The following is a 14,032-nucleotide window of genomic DNA, read 5'->3' as shown; positions in this document are numbered from 1 at the left end:
TATAGTTATGGTGTGGACTCCGCTGTTCTTTAATATTGAGAACGATTTTTATAACTTTATCGTTATCTTTATAGTTATAATTTTTGACTTGTGTTCTTTGTAAATAGAGCTGAAACAATTAATCTATTTAATCAATTAAAATCGATTATTAAAATAGTTGTCAACTAATTTAGTCATCGATTAGTTGCTAAATAACTTTTATTTGCCATAAGCGGCTCATTTCGTGCATATTTCAAATCTGCGGTGACCAAAGTGTGGCAGTAATGAGCCACCGGGGGTTTTACTCAACCAGTACAGCAGGAGAAGTAGCGAATAGCCAATAGCTGGCCTCGTTTTATGTCACGTGCTTCCCGAACAGCGTCTCTGCAGCATTCAACGGTTGTGGGAATACTTTACTTTGAGCCTTCAAAAAAAGAAGAGTAACCTTTATTTCAACAACATTACAACCAAACAAGGTACACGAACATATTTTCAAAAAATAACCACAATTATTCAGACTTGGTTGAGCCTAACAAAGCGTATACCGACAAACACATAAAAAATAAATAAATAAATAATACAAATTCATAAATAAATAAAAAGTAAAAAAATTTTAACCTTAAAAATTCTTTGGTAGGGTAAATCTCATTTATAATCTCATTATAACAAAACTCTCTATGTAATAACAAATTCCCATTATCATCCAAAAAATGGACAACAGCCCAAATCCCTTTGGATTTCCATACCTCAAAAAAAACCTGATTTTCTACCAAATTTTATATATCTATTATTCCAAACTGGAGTGTTATGAGGCGTGAAATTATGCTTAAACAACAATTTCCAATAAAGCAGCACTTGCTGATGGAAGTCAGAAAGTTTTACTGGTAAAGAGTAAAATCAAAATCACACCGTAAAAGGAAATTAATTCCACCCAATTTTTTTAAAATTGCACTTGGGACAATATACCAAAAGGATTGATGATGCATATGAAGGATTTTAACCATTTTAATTTCAATACACCATTCATAACATCAAAATCAATCGAATTTACTCCACCATCTTCATACTTTTTAATCATGTCATCCTTTCTTATGTACTGACATTTATTCCTCCAAATAAATTTAAAATTCAACTTATTTATTGCTTTAATCATTTTTGTTGAAATGGGCATGGAAAAGGCTGGGTAGATGAGTCTAGACAAACTGTCCATTTTGGACAAAAGAACTCTTCCAAAGATTGTAAGATCCCTTTGCAGCCAACTATTCAATATCAATTTACACTTCTCTATGTTATTCCATACATTTTTATTCTCCATTGTTACTCTCTCTCTAGAGATAACAATCCCTAAATAACTCAAGTAAAGTTAACATTACACATTTCTATAAATTCGGATACAGGCCAGAAGCCTTAGAAAGAATATTAACCGAATGTAAAGCTAAAGGAATTTGTTGTTAATTTTTTTTAAAACAATGTTGTGTCGTCTGCAAATTGACTTATTATTATTTGTCTATCCAACACTGATAACCCTTCAATACCATTATTTTGAATCAATATCGATAGCAACTTTGCTACTATAATAAACAATAATGGGGAACTACTACAGCCTTGACGAATTCCCCTTTTAATAGGGACTTTTTTAAGTGTGCAAGTTCTATGCCTTAGAGCTACCGAACTATTAATATCATTATATAACATTTAAATTTATAAATCTTCTTCCAAAACCAAAGTGCTTCAAAGTTTTCAAAATAAATGGATGCTCTACCGCATCAAATGCTTTAAAGAAATCTAAAAAAATAAATCCACTTCTTTGAACAGCCTCACTATAGTCCAGTAAGTCTAAAACCAATCTTACATTGTTATGAATTGACCTTCCTTCTAAAAAGCCTGACTGTGTCTCACTAATTATAGTAGAAATACCTTTTTTCAGTCTAGCAGCAATAGCCCCAGACAAAATCTTATAATCCGTATTGAGTAAAGTAATAGGCCTCAAATTATCTAAAACTCTTTTATCTTTGCCAGCTTTAGGAATAAGTGTCATTAATCCTTGCTTCATACTTTCTATCAACTCTTTCTTTTCAATAGCTTCTGCTAGGGCATTAAATAATAAAATCCTTAAATCCTTCCAAAAAACTGTAAAAAAAAATATTGGTGAGCCCATCAGTCCCTGGAGATTTATTTAAAGGCAACTTCATAACAACTGAATCCAATTCTTCAACTCTAAGATCCGAATCACATACATTTTTAAAAGAGTTATCAATGTGTGGAATATTGTTTCGAATTTTGGCAAAAAAGAGATCCGAGTCATCTGAAGAAAAATCTGAAGAATATAAATTAGAATAAAACAGAAACACTTCTTTTTAAATTTTTCTTAAATCTTTGCATTCTTCATTTTGGATCATTAAACTATCAATGGAGTTTCTTTGTTGCCTATTTTTTTCCAAATTACTAAAATATGAAGAGTTCTTTTCTCCATCCTCAATCCACCTGTCATGTGACCTTAAAAAGGCCCCTTGTGCCCTCTACAAATAAAGATGATCTAATTTATTTTGCAGCTCCATCAGCCTGTTTTTTTCCTCATTATTTAACACAGGATTAGTACAGCACAAACTTATTTCACGAATTAGGTGATTTTCAAAAATCTTTTTTTCTTTATATATTTTCTTAGAAAATTGTATGAAGAATTCTCTCATTTTTAATTTGTAAAAATCCCATTTGCTTACATTTACAGTCAAAAGAATCATTTATCTCTATATTTCTAATCAATTCCTTAATTTTATGACAAAATTCTTCATTTTGTAAAAGATGGGCATTGAACTTCCAATAAGCTTTTTTTTTAAATTGCTTACCCACAGGTTCTAGCACAAGATCAATAAAGCAGTGATCAGTTAACGGAGCTTTAAAAATGTAAGATTGAGAAACAAATTTTATAATATTGTTACTTACCATCCAATAATCAATTCTGGATTTGCTCTCCCCATTAGGTTTAAACCAGGAAAAACATTCAGCGTCAGGATATAAATCTCTCCAAATGTCATACAAATTATTTTCGGATTTCAAAAATTCAATGGAAACATTCAGCCGCTGTTTGTTAAGTCTGGGAGGCCATCTGTCCTTCCACTCATCTGGAACCATATTCCAATCCCCTCCTACTATAATATTATCTGTTGGGTATTTTACTTTAGTTTCTGTAATCACCTCAGAGACATCTTCTATTAATTTCTGATTTTGAGCTGCATTGTTAAAGCCATAAATATTAAATAAAATGAAAAAAAAAATCATACATTTTAAGTACCACCATTAGGCAATAACCATTACCATCAACTTAATAACTAATGACTTCCCCAGGACATTTGTTGAAACATATTGCCACACCTCCAGAACGGTTAGAACCATGGCTGAAAAAAATCGTATCACCCCATTGATTAGCCCAAAAAGAGGCATCCGAGTCTGTTGAATGAGTCTCTTGTAAAAACAGGCAATGAACTTTTTGCCCTTTACAAAACAAAAAAACTGCCTTTCTCTTTACAATGTCTTTCAAGCCCCTAACATTTGAGAGAACCCGGCTTTGTACAAATAGCATGATGACGTTCCTGCTTCAACTGTCCATCTTTCTTCCCAGCCGATTAACAACATCAACAGCTTCTTCCAGCTTTGGCTCCAAATCGGGTGCAATCTTACCAAGGGTTTGGATAACCACTGATCTGATGTCTTCGTATTTTTTCTCTTCTATGCCTTTGATACGGAGGCACCATCTCATTCTGTTTCTTTCCTGTTCTCTAACCCTTCCAGGCGCGTCCGCACCACATAGAGTTTAAAAACAATTCAACTTTTCAGAATGCCGCAAGCGCACCGCGGGTCATGTGACAAGAACTAATCAACCAGCTTCATCCTTTCCCGTAACAACGTTGAAAGCTCAGCCAAGATGAAGGAACAGCTGATCATAATTGTATATTCGGGCTGTAACGATATGCGATATGAAATCGAAATCACCATACGCAGGTCCACGAACCTGTATTGCAATGTGAGAAGGCAGAATCGCGACACACCCCTCCTAGAGTTATCCTTCCTGTCCAGATCCAATGCTACCACATTTTTAAATTACTATAAGTATTATTTGAAGTTAACATTATAAAATACGTTTGAACTAGTCGATTAACGCGGATACGCGTTATGAGTCATTTTCTCCTGATAACCCTGAAAAGAACTTAAATTACACTTTCAGTTTTAATCGTACAGATAAGAGCAATACATCAATCAAATCTGTAAAGGGTCTACTTTTTTTGGATACAGACATAATAATAACAAAACTTTGTGCACTTATAAAATAAAGATAACAAACAAGGTGTGCTGTCTGCAGCCTTTGTCTGCGCTGATCTTCATTTACAAACATGTAATTAAAATGAACTGTAACTCAGTGAATACTCAACGAAGAGACATGAGAGATATATCTATAGAACGTTTGACATGTCTACTTTAAAATTTAAAAAAGTGCTGCCGAAAACAAATATTCTGTGATAAAGTAATCCATATGAAAACAAGGCGATGTCTGTTTTTCATGTCTCCCTTCATTATATCTAATGTGACCACGCCCCCGCGCTGAACGCGCTATTCAGATTCAAACTGATCTTCAATGACTGTTCTTCAAGTTTTTTTTATTTTACTGTTTGCTTCGCGATTAGAGGAATAAGACATAATTCACCCCAAAAAGATATGATGTGGTTGAGGATTTGAGAAATGGATTTCCTCAGAAAAAAAAGAATGAAGTCCTCTATTCAGCAGAGATCATAAACATGAGTTTTACTAGTTAGAATTTCCAAACTATAATTCCTGACTAAATGTATAATTGAGTGAAATATTATGAAGTTTCAATAACAATATGCAATACTACATCATTCAAAAGCTTGATGTAAATAACATAAATGTAACAAATAAATGTAACCGTAACAAATGTAACAAAAAATGGTGTTCTTTTAATTTATCCCCCCTAAAAAAACTGAAAAATATTCACATATCGCGCTTTTAGGCGCAATATGTGAACGGCACCTAAGACTTTTATTTGTGCAGATTCTCCAGTACAATGTTGTTTGCAAATGTTAAGTCGTAAAAGCTGATAACATTGCTCTTTAACAGTTAACATTTAAAGCTTTACAAACATGTTCTATGATCAGTTGGTCATTTACCAGTTCATAATTCAGTCTTGCAGCCTAATCATGACTGAATGAGAGAGGTAAATGTTTAAATATATTTTAAATGCACTTTTTTTTTTCTAAGTATTCACTGCTCTTTTTCACACAGCAGGTTTTTTATGTGTCCATTTTTTTTTTCTGGACAACCTTCTGATGGATTTTACTTTAAAATGTGAGTTCCATTCAGGTTCCATGCCATTGGCACTTTTTTCGAATGATTGTTTACAATTTCACAGCATAAGCTATAAAGCTGTTTCCCAGTAAATAAAAAAATGCAATGTACTGAAATTTTTATTCTGTTTTATCCTTATTCTTCGTGAAAATATGTTCTGAAAGATTCCTTAATAAGCTTTGTTCGGGATGTTAAACTACTTTAGGAGCTCTAAGGACTGCCATGGTGAAAACATTATTTGAAATCTCCTTGTGAAATTTGCTAGAGTATGGGTCAGTGTTTTGATTGCAGAAGAGTTCGACAAAGGATTACTAACACATAATAAAACAACTCCAGGTATATTTTTGATGAGGATATGACAATGCAAAATGGTTAAAATCTCTTAAAAATATATGCTGAATGATAAAGACCCTTTATTAATAATTTACTTGGGGGAAAATGGGCAAACCTAAATATAAGTACATAAACCGATTAATCGTAAAAATAATCGACAGATTAATCGATTATCAAAATAATCGTTAGTTGCAACCCTACTGTTTTCTCTCTCTCTGGTTATGTGAGGTCAGTGGAGGCCTGTGTCTTGAGTCTAAAAGCAGCAGCAGTGTTGTGGGAAAGGCCACGCAGAGGTCTGACCCCTTCCAGCTGACGGCTGGCTCAATAAACAAACACACACACTGTCTGTAGGGACCATCCTGGGCCCGGTTCCCCGATAACGCTCACTCTTAGTGAAGAAGAAGACCTCAAAAGATATATCTTACCAAAGTTGTTTATGTTCCTAAGTGTGTTCCCCGAAGTGTCCCTTAGGAAGCTTCTTAGCACGCTGCCTCTTACGTCCGACGTTACAAAGGCACTGTCCCAAAGTGAAGGTGCTGAATTAGTTGGCATCGATTGCTCAGGAATCGATTTTCCATTTCACGCGAAGGTGCATTACAACACGTTCTATGCAAATGAAACATTCCTCAAATTATTACAGTAACATTTATTTTAACATTTTAAGTTATCAGTAGAATATAGACTATAAATTAAATTATCAAATGGTCATTAATATGTTCACACGATATGTTGTGACGGTTAGACGAACCGGGTAGCCTATCCCTTGCTAATCATCCACCCTCCTTATCCCGTTGTGCCACTTGTGCCGCTTCTTGACATGGGTTTAATGACTTCTAAAAATTATATAATACACTTTTATATTAATGGTAAGGTACTTTACAATCAGAATTTATTGGCAAGCAGCTGCAGTTACTTCTGTTTAATGCGGTATTGATTGCAATTGATTTATGTTTTCAATAAAAAGCAACCCATCTACAATGAACACAGAGAGAGAGAGAGAGTTAGATACAAAACGTTTGCCTGGCAAGTGCAGGTCTGAGAAGGTCCAGCAGCTCCATAATGAGCTGTCTTGGGAGGCGATTTTTTTTAAATATAGCCACGACAGGCAATGTCAAAAGGGCTTAAGTTTTGCGGAATAAAAAAATTGACATGGACTAAACGGCTCCGCTTCCGGCTCCGTTTTTGATTCAATACAAGGACACGTTGGATCGCTGCCATAGTTGGTCGCTTACTGGACACCACCATGCTTACCCATTTATAGATCTTAGCCGTTTAGAGCCAAATTGTTTGCCAGATTTTAATTATCAAAAGTGATTGTCAATTTGCTTTAATTACATTACGAAAAAGCCTAGGCTAATTACCACCACATTAATTCTGATACCATATAAAGTCATCTTCATAATAGGACATGTATCCATTGCGAACATAATTTATTATGAGTCTTAAAATGTGCATAACATAAAATCATTGTTGTGCCACAACATTGTCAACATACCATAGTTTGACTTGTATTTTGTTTAAAGCACTATATAAAATAAAGGTGATTGACTTGTACTGCGCTCAGTGCGCTGCGCTGATTTCTAAAGACTGTTGTACAGTACCATCTTGAGCTCAAAAAACGCTAAGAGAGAGCTTACGAATGGTCCAGACCAACCTTACGAAAGTGTGACTTACAGAAGATATACTTAGCGTACGAACGTGTCGGGAATCGTGCCATAAGGTTCAGAAAGAGGTTAAGGAATAGGTTAAGAACTACTTTGCGATAAGAACGTTTTGGGGAACCGGGCCCTGAGCTGTGGCTTCGGCTAGCATACATGTTTTACTCACTATTATGTCATATGTCATACCAGGAGCTTTATTACTCCGCCTGCATGAGTGTTTCCTGCAACGTTTGTTGTAATGGCAAATCATTCACTCTTTCTCTTTTCTCTGTCTCTCTCTCTCTCAGATACCAAAGATATCCTGATGTTGCTGAGTTATATGGACATCAATGTCATAGCAGGGACACTGAAATTGTACTTCAGGGAGCTACCAGAACCTCTTCTCACAGACCGACTGTACCCGGCCTTCATGGAGGGCATTGGTATGGCTTTTCATCTGTAATCTTTCACACTTAAAACCACACCACTGCGTGATTAGTAGCAAATAGGAGTCATGTTTAGATGTGTAATAACACTCCACTTTATCAAACTCCTCTTCATCATAGCTCTATCAGATCCTGCGGCAAAAGAAAACTGCATGATGCATCTGTTGCGGTCACTACCAGACCCAAATCTCATCACATTCCTCACTCTACTGGAACACCTGAAGAGGTAAGAGCATTTCACGCACTCGTGTTTAACTTGCATTTTTACATTTTCAAAAAACATAATTTAGTAGGGTTTATTTATCATTCTTAATGGGTACCAACAAATTTGTCATTATTCTAGTTTTAAAGGGGGGGTGAAATGCTATTTCATGCATACTGAGTTTTTTACACTGTTAAAGAGTTGGTTTCCCATGCTAAACATGGACAAAGTTTCAAAAATTAAGTTGTATGTTTGAAGGAGTATTTCTGTTCCAAAAATACTACTTCCGGTTTGTCACAAGTTTCGGAAAGTTTTTTTCGAGTATGGCTCTGTGTGACGTTAGATGGAGCGGAATTTCCTTATATGTGTCCTGAGGCACTTCTGCCGGAAGAGCGCGCGCTCCCGTATAGCAGAGCACTGAGAGCACAACAGACTTCACTGATCAGAGCGAGAGCGTCGCCAAATGTCACAAAAGAAGTGTGTTTTTGGTTGCGAGGACAAGACAACCCTGCACAGATTACCAGAAGAGAGACAGCATTAAGGGACCAGTGGATGGAGTTTATTTTTACAGAGCATCAACGGAGTTGTGCAAGTGTTTGTGTTTGTTCCCTGCATTTCGAAGATGCTTGTTTTACAAACAAGGCCCAGTTTGACCCATGGATTTGCACATCGCTTATTTCTTAAGGATAATGCAGTCCCAACGAAAAAGGGTCACGATCGTGTGTTGGAACCGCAGGCGGTGAGTAAAACTGCTTCAAATATCTCTGTGTTGTTAACTTAGCTATCGGCGCGTAAGCACATCAAGTAAACAACATGCGATGTTGTCATCAAACTGCACTTTCCACATCTACAGCTTAAAAGGAAAAAAAAAAAGACGACAAAGAAAGTGGAACTTAGTCATTTTCCAAAACCGCTAAGCAAATATATACAGTTTCAGTACATACCACATAGAGACTGATTGCTGATGCTGCTCTTGTTCAATTTCAGCCTCTGGATCTGATTCTGGATCATAAATATACGCTGAATCTGACTGTTAGCCGTGGTTTGTTTTGGTTGGTTTTGTCCTCACAGTGTCACAGCTTCCAGACGTGCTCAACACAAAAGCCTACTCGCACTCGTGATTCTTTAGCTCCGCCCACACGTCACGCCTCCAGGCACTCGTGTTTTTCCGGGAAAAATCGGTACAGACTATCTTTCTCTTTCTGAATATAATAAAACTAAAGACTTTTTGGAGTTATGAAGGATGCAGTACTACTCTATAGGTACTCAAGATTAACAGGATATTGAGTGAAAACGAGCATTTCACCCCTTTAAGTTTCACATGATCTTTCACAAATCAGTCTAATATGCTGATTTATTGTCAATTATATGGTACTCCCTTAGGTTTCTTGAAAACAGTTTTTTATTTTTTATTTTACTGCATTAAAGGTTTTTAAACCTTTTTAAAGGTTTCCAAAAAATATAAAGCAGTGAAAACAGCTTCTTGAAAACTGCTGTTTTCTACATTGAAATGTTTCTTGAGCACCAAAACATCATATAAGAATTATTTCTGAAGAATCGTGGCACTAAAGACGGCTGCTGATTGATTCCAGATTTTAAAATATACTTTAACAAGGGAAGACGATACCTGAAGCGGAGTAATGTTGTTGACAATGACTCTTTAAAGCCAGTAGCTTCATACAAACATCAGTTCAGTCACCATCATAAATGCCCAGGGTTCTGGCAATTAGCTAGCAAAGCCTTAGGTTTATAAAAACTGTCACAAATAATCTCTCTGGAGGCAATATTGCCAAGTCTAACCACTGGCCATTAAAATATCACAGACACAAACTGCACGTGCTGGATTCAGTTAACAACACTGCTCACTGTGGACAGCTGCTGGACAGCTCTATACATCACACTTGAGCTAAAGTACATGTGCCGAGTCATTAGAAACTCTGTTCAACTTAATAATTGTTTAATAAGATGTGATTCAGTTTTGTGTTTTTTTTGTTTTCTCTCATTTTAGGGTGGCAGAGAAGGAGCCGGTAAATAAGATGTCTCTGCATAATTTGGGCACAGTGTTTGGCCCCACTCTGCTGAGACCGTCAGATTTGGAGATCAGTAAACCCAACGTCACACTGGCTTCTGGTCATGGCACAGGTCAGTCCTGGCTTACATTCTCACCGCTCACTCAGTGCTTTACACTGTCTTTCCCAGCATGGATATATCATATATCAGTTAATGCATTGTGGTTTGGTGTGTTTGACAGTTTGTAGATCTACATCAGCACTTACATTATTACAGTAATACTGATTATTGCAGTAACACTGCCCTTATGCTGAGAGCAGAGTCCTGGGCTTCTTTAGCTCACTCGTGCATTTATGCGCTCATGTGTTGCTCATCTAAAGCAGCATGTTTACTGTGTGAGGGGATCTGAAGAGACTCTTTGACTGTTGATGTTTGCTGTTATGGATTGTACATGATATATCAGAAACTGAACAAGCGGCCTGAGCCAAAAGTCATAACCAGCTTTGACGTGATAATGTTCCTTGGTTAACCAATTTCCAGCGAAATGCTCCAAGACACAACATAAGAAAATCTAATTCATACACCCACCCTAGTCCCCCCGCTAACAGTAACAAAAGATACACACACACAGCTATTTTTTTGACAAAATTCCCAAGTGTGTATAACTTTGGAGCTAATATTTTGTCTTTTTTTTTAATATATAAAATAATATATATTAATAATTGGAAATTGATACTCTTAACAACAACACTAATACTACTACTATTATTAGTTTGTTGCTTTCTTGATCTCTTGAGGAATGATGATGATGACGATGATGATTATTATTATTATTATTATTAATAGTTTGAAGCTCATATACTCTAAAGGCCCGTTCACACCAAGGACAATAACTATAAAGATAACGATAAAGATATAGTTATAAAAATCTTTCTCAGTATTAAAGAATAGCAGAGTCCACACCACAACTATATTCTCCGCCAGAGAAACGGTATCGTTGGAATCATTTTCAGAACGATTTTCCAGCTGATGAAAGATAAAAACATTGACAGCCAATCAGAATCCATCCTGCTGGATTGAGCTCGAGAATTTAAAGTGGCAAACGAGCGTATGCTTAGAATAAACAGACGATATCGTTCACTGGCGTGGACACTAATATCGTTATCTTTATAGTTATCGTTCTTGGTGTGAACAGGGCATTAGTCTTAATACTACAACTACTACTAATAATAATCATCAGTACCAATTCTGAACTTATTCTGATATGGCTTGTTCCGTGTTAAAAAGTAGTAGTATCCGGTTTCTTCATCAGACTAAACTCACAGTTGCAGCACCATCTAGTGATGTGGATGAATAATGCTGATCGTTTGACACATGATTGAGAATGTAAGTGTCATGAATCCCTCTCTCTCTTCACAGGTTCAGGTATTGCTGTACTACCTGCAGCATCCACCCATATCCTTCGCTAAGCTGAAGAAGAACACACTCTATTTCTCAACTGACGTCTAACTCCGACAACAGAGACTCCCTTCTTCTCAAACATTTGTTTTTTTTTGTGTACAAAGCCAACGGTCCAACGGGGAGACAGAGCAAGCCTGTGGCCGCTCTCCCCTGCGTTTTTTGTCTCCAGTCATGTTCATGTGTAAAGGGAGCTTAAGCTTGGCTCCAGTGTGGAGAAGAACTGCAGCGAGAGGAGGACCAGGATTCAGCATCACCTTAAGCGAGCCCAGGATTCAGCATCACCTTATACAAATGTTGCACTTATCACACATGTGTCCTGCCAAACACAAACACACATACTACCACTTCAAACACATCATGTACCGTCCCATCTGAAGGTTGTGTCTCAGGAGGTTGGTTCGTCTGAGTTGCAGATGCATGCTGGGATGTCTGCATCCGTTGTGGCATCTCCTCTGAAGCCCAGTTCAGTGATCCCGCTGGTGGAAGTGAACTCGGCATTTACGTGTTTATAAATATTATTTGTTTGTTTAGTTTAGTTTCATAAGCTTTTGTGCATGTGATATGAGGACACTGAGATGTGTATGTGTTTATGTGAGAGAGAGAAGGAGCAAATGCATTTGTTCAAAATAAAATCTCATGCTGCGAGCATTTCCTTCTGGGCAAAAACATTGAAATCCCAGACCTTCCTTGTCCAAGTACATCCAGGCCAAAAATTGCCCTATTTATTATGAATATATACTGTTAATTGTGCCTTTACATTTCAGTACAATTTGAGACTCCAATTTTTTTTGTATGCAATTGTTTGGTCTATTTGTTTTTTATTCATTTTAACTTCCTGTCAGTATAGACTTGATTATACAGTAGAAGAGCGAAACTAACAGTTAAATCGGCCAGCTTTTGGGACCAGTCATGGTATGCAATGTAGTGAGATTATACTTGGAAAAATGAAAATGATCTTGATTTGGAGAAAAATCATCTCCTGACACCTTTGCAAAGTTGAAGTGTTTGGTGATACTTCAGTTTACTCTGTAGAAAGATCTGTGTAATTGCCTTTTTTTCTTTCTTTTTTTTTTTACACGCATGTTCAGCTTGTCAAATGAAAAGTGGGCAGGATAACAAAGGTTCATGTATTTTGATTTTATTTAATTATTATTATTATTATTATTTTTACTCTGCTGAAGACCACTGGCAGAGCGGAGGGAAAAATGAAACTTTTCTGCTATAAAGCCAGTGACGTACTTCATAAGCACTGTTAGATTGCAGACTATTTGATATTTTAATATAAAAGGAAATTAAAAACTGTTGTATTTTACTTCTGTTGGAAAGATATTGAGTATAATGTATTAACAAGGGTAAATGTTGATGTGACCTTTTTTCTCCATTTTTAGTCAAATAAATGTACATTGAGCACAGCAAGTTTTTGTTTTATTAAAAGGTCTACTTGAAGTCAAATATGCTTATGTGGGGTGACTTTACTGTGGTGTGAATTGTTGCATAGTAAATTACAGAAAAAATAACTGATAAATATTGGACAGCATGAAATATAAATATAAAAAGCATATACAAAGCCATTGAATTAAATTGCAGGTATTAAATGGCCACATGCTACATTTCTTACACCACGTTATCTAAAATATATCAACGTTTTTCAGTATCATTTTGCCATTGTGTGAGCTCCGTATAGAAACGATTTACTGTCTCCAGTGTGGAACAAAATAACTTGTCTGCACAAAGCTGGGACCTGAACCCCACTCAACACTTTGGGATGAATAAAAGGAGAGAGTTGGATCCAATGTCTCATGAAATGCTCAATGACCACATTTGGTGTTGGTTTCTGGGAGACAACATAGCCATGATTTCATTTGTTTAAATAATTATAAACTAGGTACCATTTAAATGTTTGCTCTAAACACAGGGACGTCCATGGCTAGTTGCAACATGGGGAAGTTATCACAAATAAGGTTTTAAAACAAAAGTTGAGTTACACAAATGCATGATTCCTCTAGCAGTGGTTTTGAATGTTGGTTTCACACAGGCAGATCTAAACCCTCTTAAATTAGAATCATGTTTGTCATTCATTTAGTCTGTTAAACTAAAATGACAATATTATCATATTTTGAACACAATAAAATCACACTCACATAGGCCACTATATAATGAAGATAAGGATATACAGCATATATTTAGTTATGCATATATCGGTTTGGGGAAAGGTGTCCCGTATTTATTGTGATATAATCTGTCTATGATTTTGCTGTTTCATTACTGCCTTTACAAAAAATATGTATTCTTGAAGTTCATTTTTAATAAGTAAACTTTGTTCAACTATATTTTCCAAGTATGTACTGTACTAGTTTCAATGTACAAGTAGTATACAGTACTTGTAATTGTACTATTTCAATACTTGGGAAATTTAGGGCCTTATAAGAAGGCAGCAGTACTTTGTTATAGATACTGAACTTAATAGGTAGCCAGTTTATAGATGATAAAACCGGGTTTTTATGATGTGGAGTATGATTTTCAAAAGATAAAGTGAGCCAACTTGAAAGCCAATATAAAACTTTAAAATATGGTCACAATTAAAGTTTATTTAATCAGACTAT

Source organism: Carassius gibelio, chromosome A10, assembly GCF_023724105.1.
Source record: "Carassius gibelio isolate Cgi1373 ecotype wild population from Czech Republic chromosome A10, carGib1.2-hapl.c, whole genome shotgun sequence".
NCBI lineage: Eukaryota > Metazoa > Chordata > Actinopteri > Cypriniformes > Cyprinidae > Carassius > Carassius gibelio.
Note: the sequence above shows the minus strand (reverse complement) of the source record.